Source organism: Mercenaria mercenaria, chromosome 16, assembly GCF_021730395.1.
Source record: "Mercenaria mercenaria strain notata chromosome 16, MADL_Memer_1, whole genome shotgun sequence".
In the NCBI taxonomy this organism is placed as follows: Eukaryota; Metazoa; Mollusca; class Bivalvia; order Venerida; family Veneridae; genus Mercenaria; species Mercenaria mercenaria.
The window spans coordinates 16,738,574-16,759,136 of NC_069376.1; the positions used below are offsets into that span (position 1 = coordinate 16,738,574).

At 38.0% G+C, this 20,563-nt stretch overlaps 1 protein-coding gene across 4 annotated transcripts in view; it reads right to left on the bottom strand.

Annotated features, from left to right (window-relative positions):
* LOC128546030 (delta-like protein C) overlaps positions 1–20,563 on the bottom strand; it is a 144,312-nt gene that overhangs the window by 49,559 nt on the left and 74,190 nt on the right. For all 4 annotated transcript variants that reach the window (XM_053526206.1, XM_053526207.1, XM_053526208.1 and 1 more), the window contains one exon: positions 14,111–14,253. The gene's annotated coding sequence lies outside the window, so the exon portion shown is untranslated. The remainder of the gene's footprint in view (positions 1–14,110; positions 14,254–20,563) is intronic.

Below are 20,563 nucleotides of genomic sequence, written 5' to 3' on the forward strand. Positions count from 1 at the left end.
TTATACAAGACTGTCCTGTCTCACAACAGACCAATGTCTCCAAGTTATACAAGACTATGCTGCCTCACAACAGACCAATGTATCTAAATTATACAAGACTGCTGCCTCACAACAGACCAATGTCTCTACTTGATACAAGACTATGCTTCCTCACAACAAACGAATGTCTCTGAGTTATACAACACTATGCTGCCACACAACAGACCAATGTCTCTATGTTATACAACACTATGCTGCCTCAAAACAGACCAACGTCTCTTAGTTATACAAGACAATGCTTTCTCACAACAGCCAATGTCTCTAAGTAATACAAGACTATGCTACCTCACAACAGACCAATGTCTCCAAGTAATACAAAACTTTCTGTCTCACAACAGACCAATGTCTCTAAGAAATACAAGACTATGCTGCCTCACAACAGACCAATGTCTCAAAGTAATACATGACAATGCTGCCTCACAACCGACCAATGTCTCTAAGCAATACAAGACTGTGCTGCCTCACAACCGACCAATGTCTCTAAGTAATACATGACTGTGCTGCCTCACAACAGACCAATGACTCTAAGCAATACAAGACTGTGCTGCCTCACAACAGACCAATGTCTCTAAGCTATACAAGAGTGTGCTGCCTCACAACAGACCAATGTCTCTAAGCTATACAAGACTATGCTGCCTCACAACAGACCAATGTCTCTAAGCTATACAAGACTGTGCTGTCTCACAACAGACAAATGTCTCTAAGCTATACAAGACTGTGCTGCCTCACAACAGACCAATGTCTCTAAGCTATACAAGAGTGTGCTGCCTCACAACAGACCAATGTCTCTAAGCTATACAAGACTGTGCTGCCTCACAGACCAAGCTCTAGATACCAGATGTGCTGCCTCAAAAGACATTCTTAGCTATACAAGACTATGCTGCCTCACAACAGACCAATGTCTCTAAGCTATACAAGACTATGCTGTCTCACAACAGACCAATGTCTCTAAGCTATACAAGACTATGCTGCCTCACAACAGACCAATGTCTCTAAGCTATACAAGACTATGCTGCCTCACAATAGACCAATATCTCTATCACAACAGACCAATGTCTCTAAGTTATACAAGACTGTGCTGCCTCACAACAGACCAATGTCTCTAAGCAATACAGGACTTTGCTGCCTCACAACAGACCAATGTCTCTAAGCTATAGAAGACTATGCTGCCTCACAACAGACCAATGTCTCTAGGTAATACAAGACTACGCTGCCTCACAACAGCCAATGTTTCTAAGTTATACAAGACTATGCTGCCTCACAAGAGACCAATGTCTCTAAGCAATACAAGACTATGCTGCCTCACAACAGACCAATGTCTCTAAGTTATACAAGACTATGCTGCCTCACAACAGACCAAAGTCTCTAAGCAATACAAGACTATGCTGCCTCACAACAGACCAATGTCTCCAAGTTATACAAGACTATGCTGCCTCACAACAGACCAATGTCTCTAAGTTATACAAGACTACGCTGTCTCACAAAAGATCAATGTCTCTTAATTATACAAGACTATGCTGCCTCACAACAGACCAATGTCTCCAAGTTATACAAGACCATGCTGCCTCTCAACAGACCAATGTCTCTACGTTTTAGAAGACTATGCTACCTCACAACATCAGTGTCTCTACGTTATACAAGACTATGCTGTCTCACAACAGACCAATGTCTTTTAGTTAAACAAGACCATGCTCTCTCATAACGGACCAACGTCTCTAAGTTATACAAGGGTGTCCTGCCTCACAACAGACCAATCTCTCTCAGTTATACAAAACTGTGCTCTCTCACAACGGACCAATGTCTCTTAGTTATACATGACTTTGCTGTCTCACAACGGACCAATGTCTCTAAGTTATACAAGACTATGCTGCCTCACAACAGACAATGTCTCTAAGTTATACAAGACTATGCTGCCTCAAAACGGACCAATGTCTCTAAGTTATACAAGACTGTGCTGCCTCACAACGGACCACTGTCTCCAAGTTATACACGACTGTGCTGCCTCACAACGGACCACTGTCTCCAAGTTATACAAGACTGTGCTGCCTCACAACAGACCAATGTCTCCAAGTTATACAAGACTGTGCTGCCTCACAACGGACCAATGTCTCCAAGTTATACAAGACTGTGCTGCCTCACAACGGACCAATGTCTCAGTTAACAAGCTATGTGCCTCACAAGGACATGTTCAAGTTATCAAGACTATGCTGTCTCACAAAAGATCAATGTCTCTAAGTTATACAAGACTATGCTGCCTCACAACAGACCAATGTCTCTAAGTGATACAAGACTATGCTGCCTCACAACAGACCAATGTCTCCAAGTTATACAAGACTATGCTGCCTCACAACAGACCAATGTCTCCAAGTTATACAAGACTATGCTGCCTCACAACAGACCAATGTCTCCAAGTTATACAAGACTATGCTGCCTAACAACAGACAATGTCTCCAAGTTATACAAGACTATGCTGCCTCACAACGGACCAATGTCTCCAAGTTATACAAGACTATGCTGCCTCACAACGGACCAATGTCTCCAAGTTATACAAGACTATGCTGCCTCACAACAGACCAATGTCTCTAAGTGATACAAGACTATGCTGCCTCACAACAGACCAATGTCTCTAGGCGTAAAAAAAAAATATATATGTTTCTGGTGACCCGACCGACCCTAATTTTAGCCCCCGACCCTAAACTTTTTTTCGGACGAAAATTTGCGGGTACGAAAAAAATTATATGCTCTCATTTAGGAACATCGGATCGATGTACATTCACCGGGCTTTTTGAATAAGTCAATCCGCCGACAGGCAGTTTCTTGTGAAGGATCTGACAGTTCTATATTCACCTCCATCGTACATTGACGAGTTAAATTCTGGATAGGACGAGTCAAAGAAATATTTATTTTTATAGCTCTTTGGACGAGTGGACTTCGGTGTATACTCGACCGATCGGGCGAGTGGTTTTAACGTCGTAACTTTACCAAATTCAGAAATTATATCACGAAAAGATACCTGGATTGACTGGAATTAACTCGCGAATCATAAGGATATCAAAACGTCATGCCGGTAATTTTCCATTCCACGAGCACGTGCGACCTACCGTAATATCTAATCTCGCTGTTACTTTTGTTTATCGACACGAACACAAAAAAACGCGCGTTGTGCATTCATTTTTTAATATAATCGCTTCGAATTTTCAACACCGCTTGAGAAGTAATACAGTTTAAATTCTATAATAATTTTAATAAGACATTGACAAAAATGTAGGCAAAATTCTATAAAAACGGCCGAATTTTCATGTAATCACTTGTAACATTTGAAACAGCGCGATCTTAATTACTTATGTCTTTCTTAAAGTAAATAAATGATACATAATACGGTCATAAAATTCAGACTTTTGAACAGAAAGTATAAAAAACAGAATTAAAAAATAATGAAAAAGCGGCAGCAATTTAAATACATGGAGTAAAACGATTTTTCGCAAACAGATTTCTGTTAGCGCGGCAGAATAGGTTACGTGACCTCGTGAATGTATATAGAATTGTGGCTTTAGAATAACGCAGTATGATGTTGTTGCGGTTTTTAATTAAGTTTTAAATGTATCTTTTCGTACAAGTTTCTCTAACAATAATGTAAATTCTTTGAGGGCAAACAGGTCACAGAGGTAGGGTATCCGGTATAATTGTTTGACACATTTACCTGTCAGTTCATTCGTGATGTTGTACATTCGCTTTTAAAAAAAGTAAAGAAGAAACTTTTTTTATTGATTTCTTTTCAAAAATTTAAAGAAACGAGGCGGTACGATCAAACAGCGATGTTTCACATGGCGCGAAAACATATGACGTAATGCCATGACAATCTCGGGCAACTATACCGCTTTGATCTTCACTTCAGATGCCATGATACCGACACACTTCTTTTAGCTCTTTGGAGGGTGTTAATTAATGATGAAAACAAGGCCAATTACTTAGCTTATAAATAGAATAATTTCCGATAATTGTTTGTTTTTTTTTCGCTTTCACAAATTTAGGGTGTGTGGATGATGATAATTATGTCCATATTTTGGGGACACTTTTCAGAATAATTATTTTCGGGAAATAAGTCTTGAGAAAATGAAAATAACTAAATATTTTATGCTGTCCTAATAGTTTAGGAAAATACGGGAGGGGATAGACTTGAATTATTATTACTATCGCTGCAGTTATTTTGGAGAGCAACTGGCTGGTGCTGCTGACAAAAATATAGGAAAGAAAAATAAAAATGTCTGCTGTAAAAAGGAAGTTTAAGAAGAACAAATATGCCACCTTAAAAAGGAAATGTAGGATACAAGAGAATAGTATTTGTCTACTGAGTGTTACATTTGAAATTTACTTATTGTATAATACTCCTTTCATAAAAGTGACAATATTAAACATGTCAATTATAAGGGCAAGTGACTGTTCACTAAGGGCTAGCAGATTTTAGTGGTTAGTAGTCCTGCAGGGCAGGTGGTAGGGAAAAAAAATACACCCCCTTGACATAAAATATCATGAGTTTACTAGGCTTGAACCAATGAGAAACCAAAGTGATTCTGTATGAATATATTTAGACGCTATTTGTATTTTAAAAAAATTGACTAAGAATGCCAAAGGGAAAAAAAAGCATGTATTTAAGGTTAGCGTCGTAATCTGTACAGACCATTATGTATGAAAGCAATGCAAAGCAAAGACAAGGGAATTCTGCAGTAAGACGTGCATTCAAACAAAACAAAAAAAAAAAAAATCGACTAATACCATATTTTTCGGCATGTCACAGGAAATACATATTTTTTTTTTGGCCCTAAGTGATAACAAGTCTATTGCTGCTCACAACAGACAATGGTCTCAGTGATACAGGACAGCTGCCTCACAACAGACATGTCTCTATTTACAAGATGTCCTCATTGCTCCCACGAATAGCTTGTACTAATTAGTCTAGATTGATACATTTCTCACAATCAGATGCTTGTACATTTATAGGTCTAGACTGTCATTTCTTATCCACAGATGTTTGTTATTGCAACTAATTTAGATAGTCACATTATACCAAAGGTGCATTCTGTTGAAATATTTTGACGGTATGTATTTAAAAATTTGACTAAAAGCCAAAGGGAATATAAAAAGCAGTGTATTTAAAGTGTATAGCGTCTACCATCTAGTACAGACATATATGTATTGATAAGACAATAGGCAAAAGCAAAGACAAGGGAATTCCACTGCTGTAAAGATGTGTATTCAAAAAAAAAAAAAAAAAAAAAAAAAAAAAAAAAAATCGACCTACCTACCCTATTTTTTTCTGGCATGTCACAGGAAACATACATATTTTTTTTTTTGGCCCTAAGTGATACAAGACTATGCTGCCTCACAACAGACAATGTCTCTAAGTGATACAGGACTATGCTGCCTCACAACAGACCAATGTCTCTAAGTTATACAAGAGTATGCTTCCTCTCCATTTCTCCCAACAGAATGCTTGTACCTTGAATTATGTCTAGATTGTCACATTTCTCTATCAATCAGAATGCTTGTACATTTCATTAGGTCTAGACTGTCACATTTCTCTATCCATCAGAATGTTTGTATATTGCATTAAGTTTAGATAGTCACATTTCTCTATACATCAGAATGCTAGTACACTGCATTATGTTTAGACTGTCACATTTCTCTATCCATCAGAATGCTTGTACCTTACATTAGGTCTAGACTGTCACATTTCTCTATCTATCAGAATGCTTGTACATTGCATTAGGTTTAGATAATCACATTTCTCTATCCATCAGAATGCTTGTACCCTACATTAGGTCTAGACTGTCACATTTCTCTATCCATCAGAATGCTTGTAAATTGCATTATGTTTAGATTGTCACATTTCTCTATCCATCAGAATGCTTTCATTCTTGTATCTTTTGACCTCTAAAGTGTGACCTTGACCTTAGACCTAGGGACCTGTTTCTTGGGTATGACACTCCGTCACATGATAGTGAACAATTGTGCCAAGTTACATAAAATTCCCTCCATGCATGAAGAAGAAATGCTCCGGACAAAGTCATTCTTGTATCTGATTTTTTGCCTCTAAGTGTGACCTTGATCCTAGATCTAGTGACCTGGTTGCTCCGGACAAGTTTTCATTCTTGTATCCTTTGACCTGTGTGACCTTAACCTTGGACTTAGAGACCTGGTTCTTGCGCATGACACTCCGTCTCATAATGGTGAACAATTGTGCCAAGATACAGCAAAACCCCTCCATGCATGAAGAAGATATGCTCCAAACAGTCATTCTTGAATTTGACCTTTAACCTCTAAGTGTGACCTTGACCTTTGACCTAGGGGCCTGCTTCTTGCACATGACACTCCGACTCATGATGGCAAACAATTGTGCCAGGTTTCATTCAAATCCCTCCATGCATGAAATGAAAAAGATATGCTACGGACAATGTCTGTGGATGCCGCCCGCCCGCACAAACGCCCGCCAGGGGTGTTCCCATAAAACATCCTGTTTTTCAAACAGGCGTATAACAAGAGCTGTCTGATGACAGCGCACTCGACTATTCGAAGAACTGATTGAAGAACGGGGTCAAAATATTTCCACGGATATTCAGACAAAAGAAATAAATAGATTAAACAATGTTCCTGTATTACTTTGATTTCGATAAGTCTTGCACTAAATGGCAATATATGAGCCAATTTCTAAGTCCAAAAAGGGCCATAATTTGGTCAAAATAGTTATGTACTCTTGCCTACAGATGTAAATCATAATGATAAGCAAGTGTTCAAAGTTTAAAAGCCATATGTCAAATAGTTTTGACAAAACATGGACTTTTATGAAAACAGAACCGATTTCAAAGTCCAAAAAGGGCCATAATTCAGCCAAAATAGATGACAGAGTTAATATGTTCTCTTTCCTACAGATAGAGACTATTATACTAAACAAGTGATAAAAGTTTCAAAGCCATATGTCAAACACTTTACAAAAAATATGAACTGGTACGAAAAACTTAACCAAGATTTTTAAGTCAAAAGGGGCCATAATTCAGCCAAAATCCTTGATGGAGTTATGTACTCTTGCCTATAACTGGACATAGTGATGGTAAACAGGTGTTGAAAGTTTCAAAGCTTTATCTCAAAAGACTTTGTCAAAATATGAACTGGTACGAAATATTAACCCAGATTTCTAAGTCAAAAAGGGCCATAATTCAGCCAAAATCCTTGACGGAGTTGTGTGCTCTTGCCTATAACTGGACATGGTGATGGTAAACAAGTGTTGAAAGTTTCAAAGCTTTACCTCAAAAGACTTTGTCTAAATATGAACTGGTATGAAAAACTTAACCAAGATTTCTAAGTCAAAAGGGGCCATAATTCAGCCAAAATCCCTGATGGAGTTATGTACTCTTGCCTATACCTGGCCACGGTGATGGTAAACAAGTGTTGAAAGTTTCAAAGCTTTATCTTAAAAGACTTTTTCAAAATATGAACTGGTACGAAAAACTTAACCACGATTTCTAAGTCAAAAGGGGCCATAATTCAGCCAAACTCCTTGATGGAGTTATGTGCTTTTGCCTATAACTGGCCATGATGATGGTAAACAAGTGTTGAAAGTTTCAAAGCTTTATCTCAAAAGACTTTGTCAAAATGTGGACTGGTACGAAAAACTTAACAAAGGTGTGACGCCGACGCCGACACCGACGCCGACGCCATGGTGAGTAGGATAGCTCTACTTATTCTTCGAATAGTCAAGCTAAAATGACAGAGTTATGGACCGAACAAGAAACAGACCATGTTAACCTTTTACCTCTTAGTGTGACCTTGACCTTAGAGTTGGGGATCTGGATCTTGTGCATGTCATGTTGTCTCATTATGAGAAACTTTTATGCCGAGTAATTTCAAAATCCCTTGATGAATGGCAGTGTTATTGACTGTACACAAAACAGACCCTGTTAACCTTTGACTTCTAAGTGTGACCTTGACCTTGTAGCTAGGGTTCTGCGTTGTGCGCATGACACGTCATCTCACTCTGGTAAACATTTATGCCAAGTTTTTTGCTAATCCCTAAATGGATGGCAAGTTATGGACTGGACACAAAACAGACCATGATAACTTTTGACCTCTAAGTGTGACCTTGACCTTGGAGCTGGGGATCTAGGTCTTGCACACGACACATAATCTCATTATGTTTAAAATTTATGAAAAGTTATTTCAAAATCCCTTTTAGTTTATGGATGGAAGAGTTACAGTGCCGACAAGAAATTACCAAGAAAAGCATGATGATTTTAAAAGTCACCCATGTAAATTGTAAGTATAATTAAGAAATAATAAGTTCCCAAACGTGGTTTATCATAGATTAATCAGATTTTTGTGTTCTTATGCGGAAGAACATATTGTTTCACACGAGAACGAAAAACTCGAGTTATTCTACAATAAATCACACTTGGGAACTTATTATTTTGATTCTAACATGACGTATGAGTACAGTATCAACAGTGTTAGAAAGATTGGTAACTACTTTTTACGACTGTGCTACGCACTTGGATCGGATGACGTCATTGCACGCGAGTGGTTTATTGCAGAATAACCCAAGATGGATTTTGCTCTACATGTATGTGGGTTATTTGCTGGTTGTTAGAATTAATTTTTTTCACCAATGTTGATGTCATACATCAATAACCCTGATACAGTTGTCGACTGTCTTTGTGGTCACTTTCAGTCAGTCCCTTTAATGACCGCTCTAAACAGGTTTGACTGTATAAGATTGTTTCAGGATATGGTTGTAAAATCAAGTATTCAAAATGTATATATTGCTTAGCAGCCACTTCATTATCATAGATACTTTACAATGGTGGGTCAATAATGTAGACAAGTATTGTATCAGGAACTAAACTTGAATCAGTGGCCTAAAATTCTTGGCCGGGTGTAAGAAAGCCACCTGGCTTGAATTCTGAAGGTAGGATCTTATACCCAGGTATTCATGCATACAGTGTCTCAAGGCTTCTTAGCGAGATAACTTGTCTTCATATATCATTATAAAAAATCATCATACGAGTCCTTATATAACTTGCCTCATGGGTCTATAGTTTGACTACTGACCTGTCTAAATTTTAACTACTGACGGGTCTATTTTTCAACACTAAATATTGCCGGTTTAAAGGTCCGCTACTAAAACCCGAATGAGTATTATATGAAAACCAGAGTTTGTAGCTGAGACTTCCTATTTTACTGAAAATATGGCCCACTGCGTTCTGACCAAATAGTCATGAATATGTTCAAGAATAACCAACAAATAAACAAACTAGAAATGTGTCCATGGGACACAGATGCCCCCACTACATGACATTAGTCAGGGGCCAGAACTCCTACAATACTGAATGAATCCGGATGCGAAACCCCAGGTGCACAACTACACATGCTGACCAACATTCCTGTAAACTTTGGTGATTCTAGGTCAAATACTTTTGGAGTTATGCGTGACACAACATTAAAATAACCAATTTTTTACTAAGTCAGGGGCCATAACTCCTACATGTCTGGATGAATCCGGACGCAAAACCCCAGGTGCACAACTACACATGCTGACCAACATGCCTGTAAAGTTTTGTGACTCTGGGTCATATACTTTTGGAGCTAGGCACGACACAACATTAAAATGACCAATTTTTACAAAGTCAGGGGCCATAACTTCTACACGACTGAATGAATCCGGACGCGAAACCCCAGGTGCACAACTACACATGCTGACCAACATTCCTGTAAAGTTTTGTGACTCTACGTCAAATACTTTCAGAGCTACGCGCGACACAACATTTTCGGAAGGACGGACGGACGGAAGGACGGAAGGACAAGAGCAAATCTATATGCCCCCCACAAAGTGGGGGCATAAAAATGGTGCCTATGTCAAAGCGAAAGTATGTTTTCCGACTGCTTACGAACCCGTCAAGTATCTTCGGACTTTTTCGGAAGAATCCACCGAAACGAGACTATAATTTCTAAATAGATGCAAAGTATATCATATGCCCAAACGATAACGTGATTTTTACAAACTTGGCACATGGAATTCAACAATTTTGTAACTTATAAAAACTTCATGAAAATCATTCTTATAATAGGTACAGGTAATATACAGCTATATACTACAAGTTTCCATAAGGACAATTCAGGCCCTTCCCGAATAAAAATGTTTTTACAACTTCGTCTGTAAACTTTTTCAGTTAATCTCTTTTCAGTATAATTTTAAGAATATAAATGAGTTTAACCGTCTTACACTGCAGAAACAAAGTATGACTGAAATTTACCTAAATACACTTATTTATGTACATATGACTACATTAATTTAATAAGATTTTAGACATTAAACACATTGTCTTGGCCTAATATATGTCACTGTCAATTTTAAATTTAAATTTTGTACATCTCATATTTTTCGTGCAAGTTGTGCATAATTTACTTCATGGAAATACAGTTATTTCGTTGCGCGTCTTAAATGGATATTCGTTTGAAACAATTTTAAAATCACGTGATCCCGAAGAATTTCCGACCGATTACGGAAAAGCGATAAATACGAAAGTAGGACAAAATGACCACCCATGTCAGTCTAAGAAAATACAGAAACAATCATTTGTTTCTCTGTACATGTGTTGATTTCAAGGGAATATTGCACGGCTATCCTAATGTTTAGTACTATATTTCAAAATGTGTAGTCTTTTTTTAAGATTTATGTCTATTCATTTGTCTTTATCTTGCACCTTTAAAGTCAAAACTTGGAGAGAAAAAAAGAAATTGATGTCATGAAATACGCAGAACACCATGAATGAACTAGTGCCATAGGTCCAAAACTGTTGTTATATACTAGTACATAAAATGTCTCCTGTCCATCAAATCAAACATCCGTAGTTTTCAGAAATACAGACTTGCACAAATATGAATCTGATGTCTTTACACAGAAACATGACCTCACATAATTTTGGAGATGCATTTATAAAAACGTATTTTCAAGTATTTTGTCTTGTGCTGACATTGTTTTCATCAACACTATTTTGTACCTTTGTTGACTGTTCTTAGAGCTCTTATCAGCACCAGATCTATAGTTGTTAAGAATTAACTAACAACTTCACCACATGAACCATTATGTGGAGAATGGCTTCAGCAGAGATATCTTATCAAATCATCACAGAGAAAACTTCCAGAATTACAAGACTGATTTTGCCTTGAAATATCAACAAAAATACTGATTTCATTTTGATTCAATAATGTTTTTTGGCATTACTATATTAGGTAAATCTCATCTTCAAAAAATTAAAACTTTAACAACTAGAAGACTGTTCTCCTAAAGAAACTTCGTAAGTGATAGAAAGCCTGTAAAATTTCACACAAATAAAGTCTGTGATATCATGTAGCAAAATGGCAGGCTCCATAACCACATATCCCCCCTGTTTAGTTCTGCCCATTGTTTTCTCGTTAAGGGCAAAGCCATTATTTTATTTGGGGACATACGCTGTTTTTCATGCTTTTCATTGCACTCTGTACATCACTGAATGTTCCATGTGCACCGAGACATCTGAGGATGTCTCTGAATTGTATTTTGGTACTAATATAACATGTGTAAATGTCGAGTTCTGCTCAACCCGGGGCTAGAGGGCGATTAGACGATAGCATCTGTTTCCACTATGGTCCATGAACTGTGTACTGTTTAGTTTGTGAGCTTAAACATTTCCACTTAGGCCAGAGTTTATTAATTTTCTGATACTTGGATTCTGGGCAGAAAAATGTTGACAGGAGGAGGAAAAAAAATAAAAATAAAAAAAGGCAGTAAAACTCGACGATAAGTGATCAAAAGCTTTATCGGATGACTCCTTTGTTCAGCAGCACTTTATTTTGCTCCTTGGGTCACCGATATATGTTTCTTCCCGTGTCATACATTATAGTGCATGTCAAACTCACATTCAGTGTTGCCATTGTTTCATTTGGATACATCTAGCATATTTTGTTTGTTTGTTTGTTTTCGGTTTGACACTGTTTTTCAACAGTATTTCAGTCATGTAAAGGCGAGCAGTTTCATGGATTCTGTACCAGCACAAATCTGTTCTCTGCAAGTGAATGCCAACTTCCCCACATGAGTCAGAGGTGGAGGACTAGTGATTTCATGACCCTGTGATTTGTACACCAACGCTCTATACCTACTGAGATTAGCTGGCGGGCAGAATAAATTTGAGACACTTTAAAGGTTTTTCATGCTTTTAACTTCTTGGCCTTTACAGAACTTGTTTCATTGTTTAATTGTCAATATACCAGATTTCACTTTTCATCGCAGTTTATAAATGGTTAAAAAATAATCATAAATTTCACACAATTGCTTACATATGGAAGACACTTTCATTTGAGAGGAATCACACCTATATGACTCTGACACCTAATGCACTGACAAAATGTTGGGAGTTGTCATCATCAGAACTCAGCAAAACTTTAATCATTGTTCTCAAAAAAATTTGAAGTTTTTGAAATTTCAATTTTTTTTTTTTTTTTTTAAAATGACAGAAAATAGGGCAGGAGGGTCTGAGTAATGAAAAATAAAAAAACTCTGGCCTTAGGTGGTTCCAATACACCTGCTTTAAAAGCTTTGAGTTTTGTTAAATCACCCTTTGGATAAGTTGCTTCCTTTTTAATTTTGTCTTTTGGTAGAGGACCACTAGATGATGCTACATACAAAATATCAAAGCCCTAGGCCATGTGGTTTTGGACAATAAGATTTTCAAAGTTCTTCCCTATATACAAGTCTATATAAACCATGTGACCCCTATGGTGGGGACATATTTGATCCTAGGGGAAAAAATTGAAAAATCTTGACAGAGGGCCACTAAATGATGCTACACACCAAATATCAAAGCCCTAGGCCATGTGGTTTTGTACAAGAATATTTTCAAAGATTTCTCTCTAACAGTCTATATAAACCATGTGCCCCCAGAAGGGTCCATATTTGGCTCTAGGGGAATAATTTGAACAATCTTGGTAGAAAACCACTAAATGATGCTACATACAAAATATCAAAGCCCTGTGCCCTGTGGTTTTGGACAATAGATTTTCAAAGTTTTCCCTATAGAAATCTACATTAACCATGAGACCCCCAGGGCAGGGCCATATTTGACCTTTGGGGGATAATTTGAACAATCTTGGTAGAAGACCGCATCAGATGATGCTACATACCAAATATCAAAGCCCTAGGACTTGCCATGGTTTGGACAAGAAGATTTTTAAAGTTTTTCCTTCTGTTGCCATGACAAAAAAATGTCTGTGTGGAATTCATTTCTTTGAACAAATTTAAAGATGACCATCCAAGAAACATCCCTGTGAAGTTTCATTAAAATTAGCCTGGTGGTTTAGGAGAAGACCTCTATGTTGTTCAAAGGAAAATGTTGACAAACGACATACCAAAGACAATCACTGACCAAAATAGCTAATCCTTGAGCACTTCGTGCTCAGGTGAGCTAGTAAGTTTATGTAAAATTTGGGACCACTGGTACAGAGCCTCTTTCATCTGAGGGTAATAATTTTAACTATCTTGGAAGAGGACCACAAGGCAATGCTACATACCAAATATCAATGGCCTAGGTCCTGCGGTTTCAAAAAAGATGATTTTAAAATTATTTTTTCCTATACATGTATACTTCTATGTTAAACTTGGGACCCCCTGGGTGGGGCCTCTTTTCACCCAAGGGGCATAATTTGAACAAACTTCATAGAGGACCATAAGATAATGTCACAAGCCAAATATCAAGGCTCTACTCCTTGCAGTTTTGGACAAAAAGATTTTTTAAGTTTTTCCATTTGGTTGCCATGGCAACCAGAATACTGTGTGGAATTAAATTCTGTGAACAATTTTGAAAGAGGCCACCAAATGACCATTCCTGTAAAGTTTGACGTAAATTTGCCCAGTGGTTTCTAAGAAGATTTTTATTGAAATTGTTGCCTAATGGAAACTCATGACGGATGACTGACAACTGACATCGAGTGGTCACAAAATCTCACCATCAGCCTTTGGCTCATGTGAGCTAAAAGCAACACAACTTACATCTTTTGCAATTTAACAAGCTTGCCTCTGCAGTTCCAGCTACAAGGAGTTGAACAAAGGAGCACACTTTGTCCTCCACAAACATCGTGACTCGGTACTCCATGAGTTACTGTGCCAGTCTTACAAAATACCATGGCTTTTATCTAAAAAAAACAAACAACAGTACAGAAGAAATACCCTAAAATTCCGAAAATAAGACGGTTTTGAAAATAAGCCGGTCTCGAAAATAAGCCACCATTTCACTACGTGCAAAAAAGGCTCATAAATAAGCCGCACTTGAAAATAAGCCGTCAAGATTTTGTTTGTATCAGTAATAGTACCAATGACTTTGTTAGGACATGATATAAGATAGCAAAAGTAACGAACATGTACATAGCAGATTTATTTCCACACCATTGTAACAACCTGGTGTGTCAGAAGTATATTATAAGGGTTTACCGACGTCGGTGTTTTTATTAAAAAGCAAAATATATGAAATCAGTATCTTCAGTATTTTAGAACTCGAAAATACGCCGCTTTTAAACTATTACTGAATATATGTACTCAAAAGTTTGCCCATTTCATTAAGAGACCACTTTTAAGCAGTCCCTTGGGCAGTCGCTTAATACAGTGTTGACTGTGTGTATCAAAGCCCTAGGACCTGTGGTTTTGGACAAGAAGATTTAAAATCTTTTCTTTCAGTTGCCATGGCAACCAGAGTTCTGTATGGAATTCAATTCTTTGAATATTTTTTAAAGAAGACCATCCAAGGAACATCCCTGTGAAATTTCATCAATATTTACCAGGTGGTTAAGATGGAGATGTTACGTTGTTTAGAGGAAAGTGTGGGCGGAAAAACGCCGTATGGACAATGGAAGGATGCCATACGGTGAGCGATCACACACAATAGCTCAATCTGAGCACAAAGTGCTCGGGTGAGCTAGAAAGTACAGTAACTTATTGTTCCTATAGCCACTGAAGAATGCAAATGTAATTTCAGACGGACGTTCTGAGGCCACATTCCTATAGTCCCTCCGGTGTTCCACTGGTATGGAACTAACAAGCGCTGTCAGTGGACAGCGCGTTCGACTATTCTCAGTGCTTGAAAGTATAATATAAGCAATGAGTAAAATTTTAACATTAAAATAAGCATATTCTAAGTTGAAAAGGGGCCATAATTCAGTCAAAATACTTGATAGAGTTGCCTCCTCCTTTTAACAGACTGGGGTCATAATGGTAAACAAGTATGCAAAATATGAAAGCAATATCTCAATGGACTTTGCAAATATTTTGGGTGGTACGCAAACTTTAACATTAATTCTAAGTCGAAAAGGGGCCATAATTCAGTCAAAATGCTTGACAGAGTTGCCTCCTACTTTTTACAGACTGGGGTCATGATGGTAAACAAGTATGCAAAATATGAAAGCAATATCTCAATGGACTTTGAAAATATTTGGGATGGTACGCAAACTTTAACATTTGTGTGACGCCCACGCTAACGCCGACAACGGGGCGAGTAGGATAGCTCCCCTATTCTTCGAAAAGTCGAGCTAAAAAGAACTTAAAATACTCTCAAGTGACCTTTGATGAAAAACTATGAGAAAAGTAGAATCATCAAATATATAAAGGTATTCTGATGATAAATAACAGGAACTTATGAAGAGAACTCGGGCCCGGATGCAGAAATATTTGATTGGGGGGGGGGGGGGGGGGGGGCACCAGTTTTCAATGGGTAGGTGCATAGCACTGAAAGGGGGTAGGTACACAAGGGGGTCTCTGTAAGTGTTCAGGTGATGAGTGGGGTCTGCCCCTGAAAGTCTTTGATATTCAGGTATGAAATGGAAAATGGTGGCCTAGGTGTATTTTTTGGTCTAAATTTTGCGGTACTGTCAAGGAGTACTCTCCTCATTTTAGGGGTTGTCAGTGGGGCAGGAACTTTTTTTAAAAACATGTATGAAACAATGGGCTCTGTTGTATTTTTTGTAGGGATGGCAACGAATATTCGATTATGACACGAATATTCGAATACCGTTTCACTATTTGAATTTTCGGAAAAAAAATATAAAATCATAAGAAATAAATAAAGACCAAATGTAAGAACCAGTATGTTTGTTTATCTAATTTACCAAAATTCACTTTCATAGTAAATACGCGCGAAAATGGCTTCCGCCCTGTCAGACGTGTCACTTTGTATATAGCGTGCCGATATTGTACATCGCTATGATGACATCGTAACCTGTAGTAAGTACCGCTAATTCCTCACTTTAGAAATTTTATTTGTCCCCAATTGTTAATCCGTTACAAATCACCTTGTTTTTGGTAGGTGCGAACCGCATATAATTAAAAATCACCAGAAAGCACTAGAACTAATGACTCGGATTTCAATCAAACTCGATTCATGATGTATTTCAGTAAAGATAAATGCCGAAAAATGTTGTAAACAAGTCAAATGTGACAAATTTTATTTTTATGGAAAACGGATTCTTCTTGATAATAAATGCATTTCGTATGGGAAAAAATAGTAGAATCTACTCAATATTCAGACAAAGGGTAAAGTTAAGCAATATATATCTTTTATAAGACTCCCCCACCCCACAGTCTTAATTTTACACCCCGTTTAATCGAAAACATTGTTCATGCTATTACGTGAATCTACTGTCAAAATGCAAGCATTGCCGCCTGTCTTTTTAAAGTATTTCACGTGATCATCCGATAAGAAGTCGGCTACGTGTAATATGTGTGGAGAGAACCTTACTTACAGGAGGGCTACATCCCTGTAAAAACATGTAAAAATAAGTAAAACCTATATAGATTATGTGTAAATGGACGCAAATAACAAATATGATATATTCAAAAAGATGAACAAGCGATGAGAACGATAAGTCAGTCTTAATTCGTCAATCTCTAAATTACTTCCGGTGTAAACAAAAGTAGAATTAATGCAGATCGCTGCTAAGGGTACGATAAATTTATAAGCTTTTGAGTTGATTTGTTGATCATTTGAAGACCGAATATTCGTTCGGAAGGCTGACCGAATATTCGAATACCAAAACTGCTATTCGTTGCCATCCCTAATTTTTTGTCTTATTTTGAGGTATGGGTGGGGTAGCCCAGTCGTTTTTTTTTTGGAGGGAGGCAGGGCCTGGGGCTTAACCACCTGGAAAACTTTCAACTACAGGTACAAAATGGTAGGCATTAGTGCATTTTTGGTCAAAATTGTGAGGTACTGGGAGTGGTATTTTTCTCACTTTTTGGGTAGAGGAAGGGGGTCGCAAAAGCAGAATCAATCATAACCAGCATGATTATGGTAAATACAAGTTTTACTGTATTTTAACAGGAGAGAGCAGAGAACTCGAACAAATTTTCCATAAATGAAAAACAATCATCGATTTTGTATAGTCACTGGGGAACCAATACAGATATTCCTCTAATGTACATTCAATGAAATAAATAAATTGACTGTATGTAACAGCATGAAAGAAATTGGTTGACCTACCTTGTCAAAAAAATGTTATCAAGATGAAACATATGGTGAACACATGTCCTAAGAAATATACTGTGAAATTAGTATTTATGGTAGATTAATTTTTGTTCACTTCATGGTTGTGACAATCCATCAAGTTTAATCTAAGAGAAAATCAATCCAATTTAATGTACCTTAAAAATTCAAAATCTACTCCTTCATGTCCTGATGAAAAAGCTAATTTTGATGACAACCAATTTTTTTATGTCCACAGAAACAAGCAATTCTAGAAGTAAACACTTTTTAAATGCTTAATGCTTTATCAAAGAAATTTTGGTCGTATATATTAAGACATAAAGCTGACAAAGAATGGCAGCCTGAGCCATACCAAAATAACTAAAAGAAAATTTAACAGGCAGTCTGAAAGACAGCTAAATCCCCCGCCACTGCTATGGATAGTGAAAGGGTAAACCTTTGATTTTAGCTGTGACCTTGACCTTGAACTGACATGGCTGACTCATGAATTCTGCACAACGTCTTGATGAGGTGATCATTTGACCAAAGTTTCATGAAAATCCTTCAAGGGGTTTAGGAGATACAGAGCTGAAACATTTGACCTTCAGTTGTGACCTTGACCTTGAGTTGACATGGCTGACTCATGAGTTCTTGAGGAGGTGATCATTTGACCCAAGTTTGATGAAAATCCTTCAAGGGGTTAAGGAGATACAGAGTGGACACCAAATGGAAGGCTCAAACCTTCGACCCTTAGTTGTGACCCTGACCTTGAGCTGGCATGGTTGACTCATAATTTCTGCACATCGTTCTGATGAAGTAATCATTTGATCCAATTTTTATAAAATTCCTTCAAGGGGTTTAGGAGATATAGAGCGGACATGAAATGGAAGGCTCAAACCTTTGACCCTAAGTTGTGACCTTGACCTTGAGCCGACATGGCTGACTCATAAGTTCTGCACATCGCTTTGATGAGGTGATCGTTTGACCCAAGTTTGATGAAAATCCTCAAGGGGTTTAGGAGATATAGAGCGGACACAAAATGGAAGGCTCAAACCTTTGACCCGAAGTTGTGACCTTGACCTTGAGCCGGCATGACAGACTCATGGGTTCTGCAAATCGTCTTGATGAGGTGATCATTTGACCCAAGTTTTATAAAATTCCTTCAAGGGGTTTAGGAGATATAGAGCTGACACAAAATGGCAGGCTCAAACCATTGACTTGAGTTGTGACCTTGACCTTGAACCGACAAGGTTGACTCATGGGTTCTGCACATCGTCTTGATGAGGTGATCATTTGACCCAAGTTTCATGAAAATCCTTCAAAGGGTTTAGGAGATATGGACCGGACACTATTTTGTTACGGACGGACGGAAGGACGGATGCAGACCATTCCTATAATCCCTCCGCCACGGCGGGGGATTAACTAACTTCAAAGTGGGGTCCAACAATAATCCTGGCCAATGCTTTCAGGGTGAAAGAGAGTAGACAACAGGGACAAAGTAGCCGGTGCCTGAAATACAGCAATAAACTGATACATAAAAGTTGTATCACTGTTTGCTGGGTTTAAAGTCAAACTGACACAGTTCAGGGTAAGTAACAACTTCACAACTTTTAAGAGTAAAGAAGACCTTCAGGTGCCTCTCTGGTATTATTCAGGATCCATATGGACATTTTTCAGGTGCCCCTTCACAGTATTATTCAGGTTCCCCTCACAGCATTACAATCACTGACTACAAAAGCTCATCCTTGAGCACTTCATGCTCAGGTGAGCTAATAAAGACTCCACTAATATATAAAGGGAAAAGTAAGCATGCCCTCTTGCAGCCATGTCTTTTTACCCTAGGAGGATAGTTTGAAATATCTTGGTCGAGGACCACTAGATGATGCTACATGCCATCTTAAAAACACAAAAGTAGGTCAGTAAGTCAATTTTGCTTGTTTGTTTGTTTTGGGTTTAACGCCGTTTTTCAACAGTATTTCAGTCATGTAACGGCGGGCAGTTAACCTAACCAGTGTTCCTGGATTCTGTACCAGTACAAACCTGTTCTCCGCAAGTAACTGCCAACTTCCCCACATGAATTATCAGAGGTGGAGGACTAATGATTTCAGACACAATGTCGTTTATCAAATAGTCACGGAGAACATATGCCCCGCCCGAGGATCGAACTCACGACCCCGCGATCCGTAGACCAACAGTAAGTCAAGGTCACAGTCAAGTGACATCATATTACTTGGGGTCATTAGGTAATTATAATTAAACAGTCTTGGAAATAGGATCAGATGATGTTTAAGTATTTTTCCTATATAATTCACATAATAACTAAGTGACCCCAGGGCGGGGCCTCTTTTAACCCGAGGGGCATAATTTGAACAATTTTGGTAGAGGACTACTAGACAATGCATCATACCAAATAGCAAAAGCCTAGGTCGTATGGTTTCAGACAAGAAGATTTTTAAAGCCTTTTCCTATATAAGTCTATATAAAACATGGGTCCCCCCGGGCAGGGCCTCTTTTCACCCAAAGGGTACAAATTGAACAATTTTGGTTCAGGACTGTAAGACAAATTGCTACAAACCAAATATCAAATGTCTAAGTGTAGTGGTTTCAGACAAGAAGATTTTTAAACTTTTTTCCTATATAAGTCTTTGTAAAAATTGGGATCCCTGGGGCGGGGCCACATTTGACCCTAGGGGAATAATTTGAACTATCTTGGTAGAAGACCACTAGATGATGCTACATACCAAATATCAAAGCCCTAGGCCATGTGGTTTTGTACAAAAAGATTTTCAAAGTTTTCCCTATAAAAGTCTATATAAACCATGTGACCCCTGGGGCGGGGCCATATTTGACCCTAGGGGGATAATTTGAAAAATTTTGGTAGAGAACCACTAGATGATGCTACACACCAGATATCAAAGCCCTAGGCCCTGTGGTTTTGGCCTAGAAGATTTTTCAACCAGAGTTCTGCATGGAATTCAATTCTTTGAAGAATTTTG